Source organism: Schistocerca serialis, chromosome 3 (genome assembly GCF_023864345.2).
Source record: "Schistocerca serialis cubense isolate TAMUIC-IGC-003099 chromosome 3, iqSchSeri2.2, whole genome shotgun sequence".
NCBI classification, from domain to species: Eukaryota; Metazoa; Arthropoda; class Insecta; order Orthoptera; family Acrididae; genus Schistocerca; species Schistocerca serialis.
Window position 1 is genome coordinate 48,841,284 of NC_064640.1, and position 22,969 is coordinate 48,864,252.

The following is a 22,969-nucleotide window of genomic DNA, read 5'->3' on the forward strand; positions in this document are numbered from 1 at the left end:
TGTGGACCCATACATGGTAACCTTTGATACTTATGCTAAGCAAATGAAATCAGTTAGACATTATGATGTGAAAGATGAGTTAATGTTTTTTTTAAAAAAATACTCCAACGTTATTATTAATAAGGTAATAACATATGTGTATCGAATTAATTGTAGAGTTGAGAGAATAACGGATGATAATCGAGCGTCAAAAAAGTTTTTCGAAGAATAGGGCGCTGTTGAGATAATACAACTATGAGTAAGTGATAAGCTTGGACAATTTAGTTTTGGATTTGTTTCCACTGGGGTTCCTTGGCGGAAGCACTCTGGAGAGAACACATATAAACTTATAACCCATAGCAAGCCTGAAGAGTGAGTGTCTTTAGATAAGGTTATGGATTGGCCTTCTATTAAAAGGAAATATAAGCAAAAAATAAAGCATTTGATTCTAATCCTTTTATATTCGTGTTCTGTCTGGTTTACGTTGTGATTTTCTGTTCTGATGTGTGAAAGAAATTCTTATTCTTTCCTGTACTTTTCTTTCTGCTTCGAATCGAACAGAGCGTGAGATACATGACTGAATTCCAATGCTTTGATTATTTTATTACTGAGCTGGAATAGCTCCTGGAGTACAGGTATAGCCTTGCTGCCTTGGTGCTATGAGCAGCACATCTGCATGTGCTTTTCTTCCACTATTCTCCAGGCAGTCTACATGTTTCTTGCACTGGCGGCTATCAACACTATGATATTTTCGTACGCTATCTCTTGAAGTACTATGATAAGGGTTGAGGCGGAAAATTATTCTGTTTCTCTGCTCGCAGCAGGACGAAAACTCTGGAAGAAAACTGGCTCCGGTGTCGTGACAATGAAATTAATCTCTTGGTGTCCGGACACATCTGTCCACCCACCAAAAATTATAGCGAGAGCATTTAATCGTTTAATCTGATCTGTAACAACATTGAGTACATGCCCATATTTAGCGTTCAACAACGTTGTACCCATATCAAGATGGTTGGGTAGCTCGTAGCCAGGACGAATTAAATGAAAATCATTCCTCCAGTAATGGGTCTCTAGCATCGATAACGGGTCTGCTAAAGCATAAACAGATTGTGGCCCGTTTGAAACTCGGCGTGGCGATGTAATCTCTTACGTACAACGACCACCTCCCCTCCCCCCTCCCCCCTTGGAAAACTAAATGAATTGCATGTTATTGCCGAACATTTTCCATTGTTTCCCCGAAAACGTAATTGTTCATTAATTTATCAAAACATTTTCCGAAATCACATGTCACAGATGAAATCATTTCATTATTTAAAGCACTGTATTCTTTCAAACAGGGTGACTGGTTCTACCCAGTTTCATTCCCAAGTTGAGACAATGATGGAGATTTCTGTAGTGCAGAATATATTTATGTTTGTGTCCCACAGTTTTCATCTGCTTGGGAACCGAACCTTTGCATGGGACTAGGCGCTCCACATACAGTGCAAGTTGCTACGTGCGCTCGCGTGTGAGTGTGTGTGTGTGTGTGTGTGTGTGTGTGTGTGTGTGTGTGTGTGTGTGTGTGTGTGTGTGTGTGTGTGTGTCTGTGTGTGTATGTGTGTGTACGCGCGCACTCTCGATTCCAATCGATGGGATATGCCAGGTCTGCAATGGATCCAAATAATTTACGATTGCAGCACATGTGTACTGAGGAGAGAATACCACAGCATTCAGAATCCTCATAAACAGTATCTTACAAGTCATTCTCCACGGTAATAGGACTTAGCACATCTAAGCAACTTATTTTCACGCCATATTCCTATGTATAGAACTAGCGGTTTAGCAGCTGAACAAATGCCTACCAATTAACAATGCAATAGAATTTTATAAGTGGGAGCATACTGTAAAAATACTGCTAAGTAATTTGGAAAATAAATAGCACAGCTTATGTATCACCCCTGTTAAGGATCTCGTATTGTTTTCTAGCTATAAGTCTATTGAGAATAACAATACCGCTTCCTCAAGCACAAAAAGTTAGTGGGAATATGACAATTTCGTCGTGGAACCACGTCCCCTAAAATGCACTATCTCTTCACTATTAAAGCATATACGGTGCCATTCACTCTCCTATCTCCATTCGTTACATTAAAGACATACAGTACCGTTGCCTGCAACATATTTCTGTTACTTCACTGTATCACGCTTTTTTATTTCTAAATGTTTGTGTGTGATGTCATGTCTCTCATACATGTAGATTCGAAGACATTAAAACACGATACACCAAGAAGGAATTATCCGAATGGGACGGAAATCGGCACATGTGATGAACACGTAAAGAAAAACAAATAATTACAATTGCAGAAATATTGGATGATTTATTCAAGAGAAAGAGCTTCACAAATTGAGCAAGTCAATAACTTGCTGGTCCACCTGCGGCCCTTGTGCAAGCAGTTATTCGGCTTCGCACTGACTGACAGATTTGTTGGATGTCCCCCTGATGGATATCGTGCCAAAGTCTGTCCAATTGGAGTGTGAGACCGTCAACATCCCGACATGATTGGAGGGCCCTGCCCATAATGCTCCAAACGTTCTCAATTGGGGAGAGATCCGACGAACTTACTGGCCAAGATGGGCTTTTGCAAGCACGAATACAAACAGTAGACTCTCTCGCCGTGTGCAGGAGGGCATTATTTGCTGGATTGTAAGCCCAGGATGGCTTGTTATGAAGGTCAACAAAACGGGGAGTAGAATATCGTCCATGTATCGCTGGGCTGTAAGGGTACCAGGGATGGCAACCAAAGACGTTGTGCTATGAAATGAAATGGCATCCCAGACCTTTATTCCTGGTTGTCAGGTCGTATGGCGGGCGACAGTCAAGTTGGTATCCCAGCGCTGTTCGGGGCGTCTCGAGACACATCTTCGAGCTGAAATCTCATTCACTAGAGTCGGATTGTTTTCAGTGATGAGTCCTGCTTCTAACTGAGCCCCAATGACCAGCCAAGCTGAGTAGCTGCTTGCATAACGGCCAGAGGAGGACTAACGCGTTATTGACTTGCTCAATTTGAGAAGCTTTTTGTCTTGGATAAATCATCCAGTTTTCTGACACTGTGATCATTTGTTTGTCTGTAACTTAATATCACATATACCAATTTCTGCCTCATTTAGATAATTCCTTCATATTCGGTGGTTATTTTCGTTAGAGTGCATCTAGTACTTAGGCTACAAATTTCAGCTACTCCCTCTGTATAATGGGTGGTCAATTGATAGTGATCGGGCCAAATATCTCACGAAATAAGCATCAAACGAAAAAAAACTACAAAGAACGAAACTCGTCTAGCTTGAAGTGGGAAACCAGATGGCGCTATGGTTGGCGCCATAGATGGCGCTGCCATAGGTCAAACGGATATCAACTGCGTTTTTAAAAATAGGAGCTCCCATTTTTATTACATATTCGTGTAGTACGTAAAGAAATATGAATGTTTTAGTTGGACCACTTTTTTCGCTTTGTGATAGATGGCGCTGTAATAGTCACAAATGTATAAGTACGTGGTATCACATAACATTCTGCCAGTGCGGACGGTATTTGCTTCGTGATACATTCCCCGTGTTAAAATGGACCGTTTAACAATTGCGGGAAAGGTCGATATCGTGTTGATGTATGGCTATTGTGATCAAATTGCCCAACGGGCGTGTGCTATGTATGCTGCTCGGTATCCTGGACGACATGATCCAAGTGTCCGGACCGTTCGCCGGATAGTTACGTTATTTAAGGAAACAGGAAGTGTTCAGCCACATGTGAAACGTCAGCCACGACCTGCAACAAATGATGATGCCCAAGTAGGTGTTTTAGCTGCTGTCGCGGCTAATCCGCACATCAGTAGCAGACAAACTGCGAGAGAATCGGGAATCTCAAAAACGTCGGTGTTGAGAATCTTCATCAACATCGATTGCACCCGCACCATATTTCTCTGCACCAGGAATTGCATGGCGACGACTTTGAACGTCGTGTACAGTTCTGCCACTGGGCACGAGAGAAATTACGGGACGATGACAGATTTTTGCACTCGTTCTATTCAGCGACGAAGCGTCATTCACCAACAGCGGTAACGTAAACCGGCATAATATGCGCTATTGGGCAACGGAAAATCTACGATGGCTGCGACAAGTGGAACATCAGCGACCTTGGCGGGTTAATGTATGGTGCGGCATTATGGGAGGAAGGATAATTGCCCCCCATTTTATCGATGGCAATCTAAATGGTGCAATGTATGCTGATTTCCTACGTAATGTTCTACCGATGGTACTACAAGATGTTTCACTGCATGACAGAATGGCGACGTACTTCCAACATGACGGATGTCTGGCACATAGCTCGCGTGCGGTTGAAGCGGTATTGAATAGCTTATTTCATGACAAGTGGATTGGTCGTCGAAGCACCATACCATGGCCCGCACGTTCACCGGATCTGACGTCCCCGAATTTCTTTCTGTGGGGGAAGTTGAAGGATATTTGCTATCGTGATCCACCGACAACGCCTGACAACATGCGTCAGCGCATATCCAATGCATGTGCGAACATTACGGAAGGCGAACTACTCGCTGTTGAGAGGAATGTCGTTACACGTATTGCGAAATGCATTGAGGTTGGCGGACATCATTTTGAGCGTTTATTGCATTAATGTGGTATTTACAGGTAATCACGCTATAACAGCATGCGTTCTCAGAAATGATAAGTTCACAAAGGTACATGTATCACATTGGAACAACCGAAATACAATGTTCAAACGTACCTATGTTCTGTATTTTAATTTAAAAAACCTACCTGTTACCAACTGTTCGTCTAAAATTGTGAGCCATAAGTTTGTGACTATTACAGTGCTATCCGTCACCAGCCAAAAAAAGTAATCCAACTAAAACATTCATATTTCTTTACGTACTACACGAGTATGTAATAAAATGGGGGTTCGTATTTAAAAACACGCAGATGATATCCGTTTGACCTATTAAAGCGCCATCTAGCGAGCCAACCATAACGCCATCTGGTTTCCCCCTTCAAGCTAGACAAGTTTCGTTCTTTGTAGTTTTTTCGTTTGACGCTTATTTCGTGAGATATTTGGCCCGGTCACGATCAGTGGACCACCCTGCATATAACAAACTGTCTATTTGTTTCAAATGGCCTGTGAGCGTTGTTAACCATTTCACCGCCGCGCTTATGAGGGGCCATTGTGTGCACATGCATTTATTATAATCCTATATTTAAGAACACCAGTGTAAGTGGGGTAAGATAGTATCACCTACGGACAGCCGTGAGCTGGTGCCATCCCACCTAAATACTACCTGACTTGAGATGAGCATACTCGATTCCTGTTCTCTGAAATAAACAAAGCAATGTAGTTTTTGGCTGTAAATACGATGAGTCTCGGCACGAGAAGTCATTCCGGTCTAAGACCTGCTAACAGCGACATCAACAACACCGACAGTATCAGCAGGAATGGAGTAGTACAACGGAAAAGTTTGTGATGCTGGTTCATCAAGGTTAATAAGCGTCCTCGGTTTGGATGTCTTGATCCTGCAAGTATGTTTTAAAGACCTTTTTCCATATTTGTTTCTGTTCATTATAACTGTAATTTAACAATTAATTTCTCCTTCCTCTTCTTCTTCTCCTTTTTCTGTTGCTGTTGCAGATGTGATGAATGTGTGTGGTATCAGGTTTGCGCCTGCAACAACAAATCTATGACCTGACACAATGATGATGCATTCGTCGCCCCAGCCTGATGGCTCTGAGCATATGGGACTTAAAATCTGTGGTCATCAATCCCCTAGAACTTAGAACTACTTAAACCTAACTAACCTAAGGACACCACACACATCCATGCCCGAGGCAGGATTCGAACCTACGACCGTAGCAGTCGCGCGGTTCCGGACTGCGCGCCTAGAACCGCTAGACCACCGCGGCCGACGAGCCCCAGCCTGATCTATCAGATATATGTTTGTCTGACTGCAAACACCACCACAGTTCGATCTGTCATCATCAGCATAGTGTGGGCTGATGATGCCAGCCCTTCTGCCAATGCATTCACACTCTCCGTGTCTTGAACTTATTCGGATGCCACTCATTTTAAAAGAAAGAAAAAAAAATCTATAAGATATTAGAGACATACAAGTATATCTCTTATTCACGACTGATGCTTATCAATATTTTTTTCGTTGAAGATTTAATGGGAGTGAGCAGATTCAGGGTTGCGTTCGTCACCGCGGGCTGCTTCGTTGGCGATGTTTTACCATGCCCCCAAACACCAACACAACCCAGTCTGTCATCATAAATGTGGTAGGGGTTGATGACACCAGCTCGTTTGTCAATGCAGCCACGCTATCCACGCCCTAGGACATCTCGAAATCGTTGCCACTGGACATCACCAAGACATCACCATCGGCCTAGCACCAGCAGCCCTACAACGCACTCTGTTATCGATCATCAGGTAAATGACATGGCTGTGGTGGAGTGTTCTGTGGTTGCCGGTGCTTTTAGGTACAGGATCTCACAAGCTCACATTGATCACACTATTGGAGGCTATTGAGAATCCTGAGGCTTTCCTTAATGCTTGTGAAAAGCTTGTTTTGAAAAGGGAGCTCTCCGGAGTCTTCATCGAGCCATGGTATCCGGTCATTGAGTGTAAGGTATTTCCCTAATGTACTGTGAACTTCCATACCCCCAAAAGAGGGCTGTTAAGGGAAAGAGCATGATCCAGATTTGGGGGCTAATAGTGTGATGCCGTGGGGCGAGGCACTCATAGAGTGCTTCGAAACTTTTACCAAGAGCTTACTGGGCATTTTTCTGAGACGGAGGAAAGACAGTCAAGTAAGGCACTCAGCCATGTAAGTCATCTCAGTTTATATTAACATGTTTTTGAGTCACTTAATGGGGACTGCAGTTAATTCCATCTTCCGAAAAGTATTGCCACTAAAAAAGCATGCATTGATATCCAGAGTACTGCTGAGAAAGATGAACTTTTCTTTGCATGGTCGCTTCTGGCTTGCAATACAAAGAAGCCAAAATACACAGTATGTACAGACACATAGCAACATGTAATGTCTGTGGATATTACAACTTCAAAGGCAACTTATTCCTCGTAAGACTCCAGCACCTACCATAATTCTAGACGTAGAACCTGCATTGGTGTAGTTCACATAAAGACCCAAGATGTTGATGACAGCAAGTTGTAAGAAGAAAGTAACCATCAGTACACTGTGTAGAACAAAGAAATCAAGGGTTAAGCAGTTGGGCCCCTCTGCTTTCGAAAATGAGACTTTCAGTGGACCTAATATGCAGATTTGTTGCTATTTTCTTAGGATGAGAAGCAGCACTATGTGTGGATCAAAACATGTTCCCCTTGTTTCCTTGCAGCTGAGTAAAGTTTAAGAATGCCCACCCATAGGAGCGACGTTCCTTCATCATGTATGCCAAATCGGAGTGCCTCTTAGCTCCTGTGGTGTGGTGAAGGTAACCCTGCTGCCTCTCACACTACCTTCACAGAGCGGCATGTTCCGTATGCGGCTGCATATCCAGCTGTGTGCTCGTGTGACTCCAACCACAACAAATTCCAATCATACGTAAAGGGTAATCTTGTGAGATGGCTGCTTTCTGAGATCGAAAAACTCGCGTTCGATATAGATGAGTTTTATCATAACCACATTGCCGTGACCGTCCCACAGGAGAATGATGCCTTGTATGAGCAGACTGTTGACTGTCATACTTGCGGGCTGCCACTGGATAGAAATGCAGAAACTCCACGTACAGACTATTTTCGTTGAATGGGGAAGATTGCATCACATGCCGTAACTCGCGCAACTTTAAATGCCAACTGCTAAGTCACATACCCGTCTTATTCCGTAATATGTATGATGGTCACTTTCTCGTTGAGCACTTGGGGGATTTCGGTTTGAAGGGTAGTAAGATAAGTGTAATTCCAGCTATCTTTGATAAGTACATTTCGTTTTACAAGAGAATCATGCTAAAATAAGGCTTCGTTTGCTACGTTTCATGCACAAGTCTCTTCAGAAATTTGCTGAGAGGATGTGCCAGGAGGATATGCATATCACCAGTGCCAAATATCCTAATGATGCAAAGTTTTAATTTGTAACGAAGAAAGCGGTCTTTCCATACGAATACCTGGATTTGGTCGAGACACTCCACAAAACCATGTTGTCGGCCTTACCGCAATCACCAGTAAAATAACAGGCACTGCCATAACGGATGCGGAATCCTCGTAGATCAGGTGGGGAGGAGGCAGGATTACAGTATCTCTGATTTAGGGGAATATGCATGATTGTACATGGACGCCAATGTATGGGTGCTCGTGGAAGTCTTTAAGAAGTTCCAGAGGGTTTACCTGGGTACATATTCTCTGGGTCCTGCCTTCTATTACACCACTCCAGGGCTTTCGTGAGATGCGATATTAACAACACGTGTCAGACATTCGAGGAAAGAGAAGTAGCTGCATAAATATCAAGAGCTCAGATAACAAATCAGTTTCAAGCAAAGTAGGGAAAGCTTAATGGGGGAAGGAATATATAGTGGGTCCATATCAGGGAAACAAACTTGAGGACACTATTAAAGAAAGAGAAGAGGTAGGAAAGTGAGATGGGAAATAACGTGGGCTTAGATGTTTGTCGTAGCATTGTAAATCACTCCGTCTTCAGGCCACGAGTGGCCTACCGGGACCATCCGACCGCCGTGTCATCCTCAGGGGAGGATGCTGATAGGGAGGCTTGGGGTCAGCACACCGCTCTCTCGGTCGTTATGATGGTATTCTTGAACGAAGCCGCTATTATTCGGTCGAGTAGCTCCTCAATTGGCATCACGAGGCTGAGTGCACCCCGAAAAATGGCAACAGCGCATGGCGGCCTGGATTGTCACCCATCCAAGTGTCGGCCACGCCCGACAGCGCTTAACTTCGATGATCTCACGGGAACCGGTGTAACCACTGCGTCAAGGCCGTTGCCTCGTAGCATTGTACCAACTTTCCAACACCCTCGTAATACAAGGCAGCTGCCTCTTTTTTCCACAAATTGAGAGTTCTGAGGCTTTCCTTAATGCTTGTGAGACTCTTTTGGAAAGGGAGCTCCCCGGAGTGTTCAACGACCCATGGTTGTTTGCGCCAAATGCTGTCCTCATAGGCAGCTGTTCATGTGAGCAAGGAGATGAAAATCAGAGAGAGCCAAGTATGGTGGGAGATCCAACACTTCCCATCGAAAACGCTACAGGAGCATCTTTGTTGCAGTGCATGAGTGTTGTCGTGAATGAGGAAAACGTCTGTAGACAACATTCTTCGTCACTCGGTTTGAATTACCCATTGCAGACGATTTTCTCTAATCACCTGATCCGCTTACTGAACGAGACCACTGACCGCCTGAATCAAGAAGGTAGGTATGACCTTTTTCAGAGTTTATGCACCATTGTCAATCTTTGCTGTCATGCATGAAAGCTACGTTACGAGAGCTACATGAAAAATAGGCGTACCCCTCAGCACGAAGAAATCGAATGACAGAACGCACTTCACACTTGGTGGGAGATTGTATTGTTCTAAGCTTCTGTACGTTTTAACTGTGAGAGCAGAGTTGAAAAGCGCAACGTGATGCAGTCGACAGACAGACACAGCGCAACATACCTGCATAAAGCTTAATAGGATTTTCACCGTGGATTAAAATAACGTTCATATTACACTGTGAGAACTTCACACACGACTGAAAGACCTACGTGGAAACAAGACTATATCTCGGAATGTCTGAGATCCTTGGGAAAGCTAGCCACGATAAAAATGGAAGTTATATGAGACAGGCGAAATACCCTCAGACTTCAGAATGAATGTAATAATTCCAATTTCAAAGAAGGCAGGTGATAACAGATGTGAATGCTAACCATTCGTCAGTTCAATAAGTGGTGAATCCAAAATACTGACACGGAATATTTACAAATGAATGAAAAACCTTACAGAAGCCGACTTTTCGGAAGATTAGTTTGGCTTCTGGAGAAATGTAGGAATACGCGAGGCAATACTGACCCTACGACCTATCTCAGAAGATAGGTTAAGCAAAGATAAACCGGCGCTTACAGCTTTTGTAGATTTCGAGATCGCTTTTGACAATGTTGACTGGGCTGTATTCTCTAAAAGTCTGAAGGCAGTAGTGATAAAATACAGGGAGTGAAAAGTTATTTACAGTTTGAGCAGAAACCAGATTGTATTTTTAAGTGTTGAAGGACATGACAGGGAAGCGGTAGTTAAGAAGGAAGTGAGGCACGCTTCAGACCCATACCCAATATTATTCTCTCTGTACACTGAGCAAGCTGTGAATGAAAGTAAGAAGAAATTTGGTAGGGAATTTAAGTGCACGGAGAAGAAATAAAAATTTTAAGACCTGCCAATGTCATTTTATTCTGTCAAAGACAGAAAAGGACTTGCAAGAACAGCTCAATAGAATGGATAGTGTCTTGCAAAGCGTTTGAAAAATAAACATTAACAAAATTAAAATAAGGGTAATAGAATGTAGTCAAATTAAATCACATTGTGTTAAGGTAATTAATTAGCAAATGAGACACTAAAGTAGTCGATGGGTTTTGCTGAAAGTGCAACAAAATAACTGAAGGTGGCAGAAGTAGAGGGTATATAAAATGCAGACTGCAGTAGCAAGAAAGTGAAACATGCGGTGTGACAAGTGTGTATGAAACAATGCCAGAAATAGGCCAGCTGAAGGAAGACGAACAAAAAATACGTCTCCAGGAACACACACATGTGTTAACAGCTTTGGAAATCGCCACTGATGATGCTTCCCAAATAAATGAAGCAAAACGCGTATGGCAACAAACAAATTGCCTTCATTTAGTTTGCATAGACGGTTCATACCTCCACGATGCAAGAAATGTGATCTGTAACAGCGAAATTTGTTACCTTCTAATATGAATTCAAGTGGTCGAAACTCTTTTCTGATGGTATTTGTCTACAGTGCAGCTATGTGTGGAAGCGAAACGTGGACGATAAACAGTTCACACAAAATTGGAGTAGAAGCTTTTGAAATGTGATGCTATACATTTCTTCACTACACTCTTTGACTCATATGCTACATCTTCATGTTATTACCATTTCCTAGAAACTATCTGCTCTCTTCAATTGATAACTCATGTCCTTTGCCGTCTCTGAATAACAACGTCAACGGCAAATCGCAAAACTTTTATTTCTTCTCCATGAAGCTTAAGACTTTTTCTAACGTTCTACTAAGTTTCTTTTACTGCTTGGTATATGTAGAGATTCAATAACACGAGGGATAGGCTACAACATTACTTCACTCCCTTTTTAACAACCGCCTGTCTTTGATGTGTTTCCATTCTTAGAACACCGCTAAGTTTGTTTATTCGTGGTCGTTGGTGGTTATTCAGTTTTCTGTTCAGCGAACTGTAAATTATGAAGAGATAACTGCATTAGCTGCAAAAGTCTAAACTATAACGACGGTTATCTGATATCCTAATAATGCAGGTATGAAGCAGTAGTGATTCTGTCTGCATGTACTTCACAAATGACAGTGTTTTCGTATGTGGTATGCAAATAGAATAGCTAATTCACAGGATAAAATTGAAACCATACGGTCAGTTGTGAAGGAAGTTGTTGTGTCTAGGCAAAACAGCCTAGACACAATGAGAGGAAGCCGAAAGGTACGCGCTAAGCTAAAGCCGGGTGCGTGAGGTCTGAAACAGGATACGTAATGAAGGTTATAAAGAAAAGTACGTAGCTTGTCGAATACTTAACTTTAATCCATCCTTTTGGTACATCTGGAGATTGTGGCGATACAAGTGAGACTCTTTAGATACATGCAATGTTACTAATGGCGCCTTGCTAGGTCGTAGCCATTGACTTAGCTGAAGGCTATTCTAACTATCTGCTCGGCAAAGGAGCGAGGCTTCGTCAGTATAGTCGCTAGCTACGTCGTCCGTACAACTGGGGCGAGTGCTCGTCCGTATCTCGAGACCTGCCTTGTGGTGGCTCTCGGTCTGCGATCACACAGTGGCGACACGCGGGTCCGACATGTACTAATGGACCGCGGCCGATTTAAAGCTACCACCTAGCAAGTGTGGTGTCTGGCGGTGACACCACAGTAGTGTCTGGTCAGCAGCACAAGGTCGACGATATAAAGTTAGTTCGCAGTAAAAATATTTCTGTTACTGATAAATCAGATATATGTACAGTATTTAACAATCATTTTCTGAGCATTGCTGGTGAATTAGATAAAAATTAAGTTTCTACAGGAAATCATATAACTTTCTTGGCAAATGCCTTTCCGAAATTGATGTCTGAAATAGTCCTCTGTGATACAGACAAGAGAGATATTGAGTCAATAATTAAATCACTGAAGGCTATGGACTCTCATGGTTATGATGGAGTGTCTAGCAGAATATTAAAGTACTGGGCTGCACATGTTAGCCCTGTATTTAGCCATATTTGTAATTTTTCTTTTCGGAAAGGTCAGTTTCCTGATTGATTAAAGTACTCAGTAGTAAAGCCGCTTTATAAAAGGGGAGAAAGGGATAATGTAGATAATTTTAGACCTATTTCTATGCCATCAGTATTTACAAAAGCTATTGAAAAGGCTATGTATGTAAGGATAATTGATCATTTTATATCACACGATTTGCTATCAAATGTACAGTTCGGCTTTAGAAGTCGTTTAACAACTGAAAATGCTATATTCTCTTTTCTCTGTGAGGTACTGGATGGGTTAAACAAAAGGTTTCGAACGCTTGGCATTTTTTTTTTTATTTATCTAAGGCATTTGAGTGTGTTGATCACAAAATATTGCTCCAGAAGTTGGACCATTACGGAATACGGGGAGTAGCTCACAATTGGTTCACCTCTTACTTTAACAACAGGCAGCAAAAGGTCATTATTCACAAGGTTGATAACGGCTGTGATGTGGGGTCTGAGTGGGGTACTGTCAAGTGGGGGTTGCTCCAGGGATCAGTGTTGGGGCCACTCCTGTTCCTTATTTATATAAATGATACGCCCTCTAGTATTATGGGTAACTCCAAAATATTTCTGTTTGCCGATGACGCTAGCTTGGTAGTAAAGGATGTTGTGTGCAACATTGGCTCGATTTCAAATAGTGCAGCACATGACCTCAGTTCATGGCTTGTAGAAAGTAAACTAACGTTAAATAACAGTAAGCCTCAGTTTTTACAGTTTCTAACACAAAATTCAACAAAACCCGACGTTTTAATTTCACAGAATGGACAAATGATCAGTGAAACTGAACAGTTCAAATTTGTAGGTGTTCAGATAGATAGTAAGCTATCGTGGAAAGCCCGCGTTCAGGATCTTGTTCAAAGACTTAATACTGCCATTTTTACTATTCGAACGGTATCAGAAGTGAGTGATCGACACGAAAATTAGTCTACTTTGCTTATTTTCATTCGTTGTTGTCGTATGGTATTATATTTTGGGGTAACTCTTCTCATTCTAAAAGGATATTTTTGGCTCAGTAACGGGCGGTTCGGCCAATCCGTGGTGTTGGTTCACGAACCTCTTGTCGACCTCTGTTCACGAGTCTGGGAATTTTGACATTGTCCTCTCAGTACGTATACTCCTTATTGTCGTTTCTTGTTACCAATATTAGTTTATTCCCAAGAATAAGCAGCTTTCACTCGGCTAATATTCGGCTGAAATCAAACCTTCATTTGGATCGGACTTCCTTAACTCTTGTGCAAAACGGTGTGCAGTATACTGAGGCATCCATTTTCAATAAGTTGCCACTCGAATTCAAATATCTTAGCAGTAATCCACGCGCTTTCAAATCAAAACTGAAGAGTTTCTTCATGGGTCACTCCTTCCATTCTGTCGAGGAGTTCCTTGAAAAATTAAGCTGATTTTTATTGTATTGCTGACAGCGTTTACTTAAACTTATGGACTGACTTTTTTAAGGTTCATGAACATTTATTTTTATCTGTTATTACGTTTATGTTGTAATTTCATATACTGACACGTTCCATGACCTTGGAGATTTGCTCCTCAATTTGGTCCTACGGAACTTGACGAGTAAATAAATAAATAAAAACGAATGACAACTGGGACATGTAAGATCGAGTCTAATAATTTAATAACTCACTTAAAAGTACAGTGCCCAGATGCCTCATCTTGTAGGACCGATGACCGTCGCAGTCTGGTCCCTTTAATCCTCACAACCAACCAACCTCATCTTGTAACCTCAGCGATATACAGTTTGACGGACAAATTAAATAGAAATAAAAGCCGGATACATTGATTTTCAAAACAAAGAAGTACTGATTTGCTACAAAATAGAGACATTAAATATTTCATACTTTTAAGCAGATTTTAACACAATGTTGCATGTACGTAATTTTGAGAAATTCCTTCTTAAGCGTTTCTCGGTATGCTTGCAGAGTCCAAGTTCCCGACTACGGAATTTTTTTTGAGCTCGTAAATGTGCACTAGGCGTATTACGGCGTAACACTCGAGGGTTTAAATATCTCGGCCACTTGCCTCGCGTTATGTGCGCGACCTCGACGGAGATACATGAAGCGCTAACGCGCCGTAAATTGAGGAAAGAAGAAATGAAGACGTGGAGCGTTTTGCGCGCGGTCCCCGGAGGTGGAGCGGCGCTCACAATGATATCGCGTGTAATGAAGAGAAATCGCGCTGGCAGAGATTAAGGCGGCCGCAACTGGCCCCTGGCCGCTGCTCGCTCTAGACCGGAGGACCCAATAGCAAATAAGCTCGTCTCTACACATCCTCAACTGCTTCTGAACTGTCCGTGTTAGAGTGCATAAAGTATATCTTCACCATTCTGGCCCCTTCTTGTACCAGTCGCTCACGGCGTAAGTTTCTTTACTTTTACCGCCACCACCATTACGCCCAATGTTTAAGGCAGGAGGTAATGTTTCATTACTCTTCCAAAAATTTTAACAGCAAGTTTTTCAGTGATTATGCACACCGTTAAAGTTTAAGTTTGTTGAACATTCTGTCACGCTCTCGCACTAATTAAACAAACCCGCGAGGCATCGTGCAGTTTTTTCTTAGAATATGCTTCGTCTCTTCCGTAAACTCAGTTACTTTATGCTCACAGAGTACCGAAAAAACTCAAGAATGGCTGACAAAAAAGTTTTATGAGCGACCTGTACCGTCACTTTCTTAGGATCCCTTTCTATATCCGATTCTGGCATTACCATCCCACAACTGGATTTCTGTACCGTATATCGGTTCTGAGTGATTTTGACGGATGTAATTAATATGAGTGATTGATGACTGGTGCTACAGTCAAAGAATGTCTGGGCTTTTCGGCTATTCAGAGCCATGTCGAACATTACTCAAGGCACGCAACTCGCATCCGAGGGGCGTGGGGTTGAAACCCAGTTCGCCCTTATAGATTTAGGTTTCCCGTGGTTTCCGTTGGTATACTGAAGTAAATGAAGGAATGGAAAAGCCATGACCCATTACCTTGCCGTATCCGAGCTTGTGTTCTTAAACCCTACTCTTCTGTCCTTTCATTTTCGGTAGTTACAAGCCTTACTTTTCATCTGCTTTCATTGACGACTAGTCTCTAGTATTTGATCCAAGCGTTGCTAATCTGCAAGTATTTTAACTCTATGCAGACCATGAGTCACGTCCTATGACACCGTTGTTTCTAAGAATGATACCTAACAGAAAACAACATAGTACATCATGTTGGCTAAAACCAATTCAGTACTACGGACACTTAGATCGATATTCCCTTAGTTCGTAGTTTACTTGCCAGACGGACAGTACGCAAAGAAGTCTTTCCCGAACGTAGGACGTGAGGGATGAACTTGGGATATGCTGCCTAAAGTGTTCTGTATCTCATGAACAAACAGATCGGACAGAGTTTCCCACGATCGTTTTTCGTGGAAACTATTTTCATTCGTAGGGAGAAGCTGCTCGATTTCCAAATGTGCAAATGAATACAGAAGTCTTCAGTAGAATGATGAAAATTATCTAGGTGTAAAGATCTGAAAATCTTCGTCGCTAAAAACTGGTACGATCGTTGCTGGTTTCCAATCACAGTAAAGGCTCATTTGGTCCACAGATCTGCGATGAATAGAGACCAGTTCATTCGCACATTCAAAATAAGATGCAACAGACAGCTCACTACGCCCAGTGGCATTTTTCCATTCGGCAGTCGCTCACATCTATAGGTGCCATTTTTGAGGCCGTGCAACTATTGTAAGGAGGAAATGGAATCACGTCTTTTTCACTGAAGCAGTATCGAAGGATTAATCGAATATTTTGCCTTTGCTTATCATTCAGAGCTAAGGTAAATTGTAGTCAACAAGTGACTAGAGAGATGCCTTTGGCTGTTGACTGCCTCTGCACAATCAATACGTTTCTCATTTATTCTTGGAATTACACTCTGAAATACACAGAACGAAGGGCAGGAAGGAAATTTAGCATTTCATATCCCGTCGACGTCGAGATCATTAGGAGTGGAGCACAAGCTCTAATTGGAGAAGGAAATCGGCCGAGTTCTTTTCAAAGGGAGCCATCCCGACGTTTGCTATAATCGGTTTATGAAAATCAAGGAGACTATAAATAAGGTTGGCTGGACGGGTATTTGAACCACTGTCTTTGCGGACTGGGTTTCAGTGTCATGCCATTTCGCCATCTCACTGGGTTCCATTGAACGGTTATCGCGTTCAGATAATCGTGTCCTTTTAATATTATAATACGTTGACTGTACCACGTATTTTCCCAGTTCGAGAGTTAATCTGCCCTAATTAATGTTTCACTCTACCAAAATTACGATTCGACAGTTTTGGTACGGCACATAAATGACGCAGGAAACAGTAGGATTACTGGTAGTATTGGTCGCATTGGTAGGGAAAGAAACATAAATGAATGTTTGAGACAATCTGGGAGCCGGCGATTTCTCTTTGTTTTTTGTTTGTTTGTTTTGTACTTAACTAGAGCCGCAAATCGTTCAGTGTAAGTCCTTTGCATATAATATATTCTTACAAAATATGTATTTCATTTTATAAATAATAATAATTTTCTGATCCCGTAACTTACGCGGTTATATGTAACCAAAGCAATTGCCGTTGATGCAAGTACAGTTTACATGCACAAATATAAAAAAAGTCTATGTAATTAATGTTGTTATTTGGTTGCCAACAGAATGTTCTTCATTATAATCAAAGGCAAGAGTCTCCTGCTTTTATTGGTAAGAGCGAAAGTTGTTTATGAATAACAGAAATACGTTTTATATACGCTGGATAAAGTACTGAAGCGATGTTCGATATGTTTTCATTTTGCGTTTTTTAAATTTTTCCATTTTTTGAGGAAATTCCGTTTTCTAGTGCTATATGACAAATCTGCATTGTTTGATTTTTATTTTCACTACAACATCCCTCTGTTTCAAGTTACAAATCAACACTTTTCCAATAATACATGACTTAGACACTGACCATTTCACCTTTGCTATAAATATTGTTTATTATTAAATAGCAGGCAGCAGGGTAACGATGGAGATCAAAAATGTTCCGTGGGTTACAGTTCCTTTACATATCCTCAAGCATTTTCTAGACATTTCATAGTTTCCGGTTTCTAGGTGAACCTCGTAAGACAATGATCGCATACGCCAACAAAGGGGTTCGAAAAGAGGTAACGCCCGATAGGTATGCAACACACTAACGTACAAGTAGCACGGCTACGATCATAATTGGAGCTACTAGGAAAACTTCCGTAGTCTACGCATGCTTACGGAAGTGTACCGTAGACTAATGTAGTTATACAACTCTAGTCCTAATTTAAGGTGTAACATATTCTGATGCGATAGTAAAACCTGCATATCGATTACACATTTTACATATGAACTTCAGACATGTGATAGTTGTTCCTGTAACTTCTGTAGTTGCCTTGAAATTATAACGTGCCGTAAAAATAAGACATTTTTGGTGTGTTGTGGCTTGATAAAGCGAAATTAACGAAGCACTAATAATGATATTAAGTGTTTATTTCAAGTAAAAAGAAAACTGCCTACAGAGAAAAATCATAATTTTTAAGAAATATCTTTAAAACTAACTGGAAGAATGTTGACTGTATTAAAAGAGAACACAAAAGAATCAAATACATAAGGTGATGAGTAGTTAACCTCATTATATGAATGCAAGACAGTGGGTTGCATAACAGCGTAACAGCAAGAAAGCCTCTCCGCATCCACGAAAAAGAAAGCATATTATGAATGGAAACAGATTGAGAAAAGAAGGAGAATTTAGTTAGGCACCGAACAGTTCGGTTTAAGCAGTTGCTATTTTTTTTATAGAGAGATCGGTATGGCACACAAAGAAATACTTCTCCTTAAAGTAGGTGGAATCGGTGTCAGATTTCAGAAAGAAGACTGCTGTTTTAAGTAGATCCGAGTTGGCTAAGCAAGCGCGTTCGAGTTGCAGCGAGTCCGCGCAGCCACATGTAACTGAAATAAGTGGGCGGACGTACTGCCCGTGTCGGCCCGGCACTGATATGGAAACAGCGCGTATGCCGGTCATGCGCGCGCCAGCCATCAGGCGAAATGCCGCCTCGTGACAATGCGCGCCCGGCCCCACTTTCGTCGCGATACTGCCGCGTCACGGCCTCCTCCAATCGCCAAGGCGAGGATCATCGCACTCCATTCCGCTACATCTGCTCCTTGGCCCACACCGTAAATTCCACGGATATTGGCTTCCTATAGTACAGCTCTGCCAATACGGCATATTGCTTGCGAAAGCAGGCGAGCTTCATCTTCGTGTGACAAAATCTGTCCCCTCTCGAGGACCGTGTTAGATACACCAGACTAGTCGTATAAAATCTGTTTATTACGATCGAATCTTCGTTTACCGAACATCCTTCGTAAGAATTAGAGCTGGATGAAACAATGGATGTATCTGTTTTTATTGTTACAAAACAAACTGGCAAAACATGTAAGCATCACTGGGAGACCGTTATTATGCACTGTTCAAAACAGTATGCATGGGACAGATTTCAGTGCATTCGGTCAGACTTAATATAGGAGGAGGGAAAGTAAATTTCACTCAGTTCATGTAAGTCGCACGTAACGCCCTATCAGTCACTGCTGCTTCTGAGATAGTCGCTCCGAAACGTCTGCAGAGGCTTTTCTTTGCGCAGAGATAGAGCGTTGCGTCTTTCTCCATCCGAAGTGCTGTCTGTCTTGGACGACCTTGAAGTCCCTTCTGTCAGCGCTCTCGAGAAAATGGAGCATGCAAGCTGCTGTTAGTTCCATGCAGATGGAGTATGGATTGAAAGTTAATGGACTTTAATTAGCCTATAACAATTCTTTACATTGGGTTGTTTATAGGAAACTGAGGGCTCGCATGAAACACGAATAAAACGTACCGTTATCACATCGATAGTTAACATTATAACTCCACGTCCAAAAACCAGATCATAGTACATAACTATGTATTACTAAGACACAAAGAAAGGTTATGTAGAAGAGGAGAAATACAGCGGAAAACTAAACAAAAGATATGAGAATGGGGGAGTGCGCCGGCCGGGGTGGTCGAGAGGTTCTAGTCGCTACAGTCTGGAACCGCGCGACCGCTACGGTCGCAGGTTCGAATGCTGCCTCAGGCATGGATGTGTGTGATGTCCTTAGGTTAGTTATGTTTATGTAGTTATAATTTCTAGGGGACTGATGACCTTAGAAGTTAAGTCCCGTAGTGCTCAGAGCCATTTTAGTGGGGGAGTGGGAAAGACAAAATAGTAACAGCAACAGGGAACTGTTATCATGAAAGCAGACGAAATTACTCGTGCTGCTTTTATAAAACTACTAGCTCAGCGTAATGGGCCGTCCGTCAATGGCAGTCCATGACGCTACATCCGAAGTGGTTCAGTATGACTGGCACTAGGATCGGACACTGAAGTCGTGATCTATTTTATACTGGTTCTTTTCCTCACCAGTGTTCATGTTGCTCATTACTTGGCTCATAGAGTGCCATCTGTCGGACTTGATTGTTGTCCTCTCATTGTCTTTTACTTCAGAGCTCGGTTACTTGAGTTATTCCCGTTCTCTGATGTTATCACACTTTCTATGTATTCAGCTCCTATATTGTGCTCCCAACTAAAACAGTTGGTATTCTGCAGGAACTCAGGAGTTGATGCTTTGAATACATCCTGAGGACATAATTCTTCAAATCCACCAGCGAATACTGTAGGATAGCCTTCTTTCTTGTGCTCGTGCACCTTTAATTGGATCTTCAGTACAGCAGTACTGTTAGTCGTCATTGAATTGCAAGTTCTAGCCCCTTCGGAAAATTAAAACGTTATCGCGTCTTATTTGGAATATGCGTGTGATAATCTATCCAGCATAACATACTCTTCTTCGCCACGTTTAACACCATACGAACTACGACCTCTTAAACTGTGCCTTCGATCTAGAAACTGCGTAGCTGCATGTTGGAAAGTTCTATTTTCTTGAAAACTGCGTCTATCGTTCCTAATATTACTGAATCTACAAAGATAGTTGGAACACGTTTAGTTAGCATGTGAAATATCGCCTTCGAAGGAGTCGGGTGATCTATTTTTGAGCACTCCCTGACCCCCAGTAGCGTACCTTGTACTCTTATTCCCTCGACAGTACTGTTACACAGGAGTTATCACGCGTTTGTCGTCCTTATTTTTAGTACTTGCCTGTTAGTAATTACTTTGCCAGTTATTTCGCAGTTATTTCAGAGTAGTTATTAATCCCCAAGCCGTTTCTGAACTTGTAAACCGTTCGACTACCACTAAAAGTCCTCCCGTCCCGTAGATAACGGGGATCGTTACACGAAAAATTAAATTTGTTACATTAACACGATTTACGGATGATGGCCAAAGGTATGTTAAAAGAGCTTTAGTACCCGTAAATGCTATGAGGTATCGTCCATGTATGAAACGGTGCCAGTGATCACTGCATTTTCTTCATCGCTTTCAACAGTGGCTCGGTCACTAAGTCCCTGAGATAGTAACACGTAGAGATCATTGAAGGGATCTTTCGCTTATTTCTTATTTCATTACGTGTTAGACTACCTTCCGCTTCATAATAGTATACAAGAACAGCCACTAGGCCCCATCAGAAATTTCGGTGATGTTTATTATGGTTGCCACTGCATACTTGTGATTACTGCTATCAACGATGGTGGTTAACAGATTTGCAATGTTGTCAGTAGACGTGCTCTTCCTGGAGCACTACTGTGTTTTAAGCTTCAACCGGACCGGGACTAGAATCCAGGAGCTTGCATTTTGCGGAACTCAGCTATTCAGGAGCGATTCAAGGCTCGCCCTTACAGCTTCACTTCTACCAGTGCAAGTTCTGATGGCGATATATTTTCACGTTTTTCCATTACAATTTTTTGTCTACTCTGAACCTTTGTAATCTTTTGGGTTCTTTACCTCAGTAGGTACAAACGGAACCCTTTCAGGGTCACTTTGTTGTCTGCCTGTTTGTCTGTCCGACTGCTAAAAACCTTTTACCTCAAGAACGGGCAGACGCATCAAGTTGAAATTTGTGTCTCATAGTATAGTCTACGGTCCCTGTGTGATGTAAAAAATTGAAGCATCTGAGTTAATGAAATCAAAAGATACTCCCATTTACGTCACATATAAAAACTCCGCCCGAACAAGCCACGAAAGCCCAACTTCACCGACCAGCCGCCATGTCATCCTCCCCCACAGGCGTCACTGGATGCGGATATGGAGGGGCATGTGGTCAGCATACCGCTCTATCGACCGTATGTCAGTTTACGAGACCGTACTTCACATATTGAGATATTCACAATCTCGCTCATCAAAACCTACTGGGGTACATCACAGTGCCCAAAAACGATGAAATTTACCAAGAAGAAAGGTTTCGTAGTATAAGCAAAGGAAAAATCCGACAATTGTGAATCTCTAATTAAGTCACACGAAGAAACTGTTTTGTCATCTGTTTAAGACTATCTGTCTGGCCGTCCGTCTGTTAAAACCCCTCTTTCTCAGCATCGGGTAGATGTTTCAAGTTGAAATTTATGTCATATACTATAGTCAATGTAATTAACAGATACGGCCATTTATTCACATATGTTGATATCCACAAACTCACCCATCAAAACCCGTAGGATACTTCCCGTTGACCTACAATCACAAAATTTAGCATTAAGCACTGTTTCACAGTACAAGTAAACGGAAAATCTGAATATTGTTAATTTGTAATTATATCACACGAAAATCAATTATTTTGTCATTTGTTATCTGTATGTCTGTCTGTCCCTCCGTCTGTTTAGGCCCCATTTTCTCAGGAACGGGTAGGCGTATAAAGCTAAAATTTACGTCACATGCTAAGGTATATGGTTCATTGGCGATGTAATAAATGTAAACTACTTAGTAAAGGAAATAAAAAGATACAGCCATTTATGTCGCATACTTGATACTCGCACCTTCAGGGTGCTTCCAGTTGGGCTAGAATCATGAAATTTTCCAAGAAGAAAGGTTTCGCAGTACAAGTAAAGGAAAAAATTCGAAAATTGTTCGTTTTTAATTACATCACACGAAAAAATATTTCTGTTGTCATTTGTTATCCGACTTAAAACATTCTCGAAAGCCTTGGAATTCTGAGGAGCGATATCTTGCCAGGCAAATATCGTCGAGATTCCCGATTCCCGGGATGGATCAACAGCCTGAATTCATACTTAAGTTTGTACAGAACCCTCAGAGAGCGAGTCCTAGTCGCACGTGGCTAATGTTCTATGGTTAGATGCATGCGTAATTTGGAACGTTTTACGAGCCCAGTTTACCCGCCTCTAAACTGACAGTATGTTTCTAGAATGAAATTTTCACTCTACAGCGGGGTGTGCGCTGATATGAAACTTCATGACAGATTAAAACTGTGTGCCGGACCGAGACTCGAACTCGGGACCTTTGCCTTTCGCGGGCAAGCGCTCTACCGACTGAGTACGACTCATGCCCCGTCCTCACAGCTTTAATTCC

The 22,969-nt window shown here is 42.0% G+C and overlaps 1 protein-coding gene across 1 annotated transcript in view; it reads right to left on the bottom strand.

The window, feature by feature from the left end:
- The window catches only part of LOC126470674 (uncharacterized), a 1,002,968-nt gene that overhangs the window by 589,054 nt on the left and 390,945 nt on the right, over nucleotides 1-22,969 (bottom strand). The window lies entirely within an intron of this gene.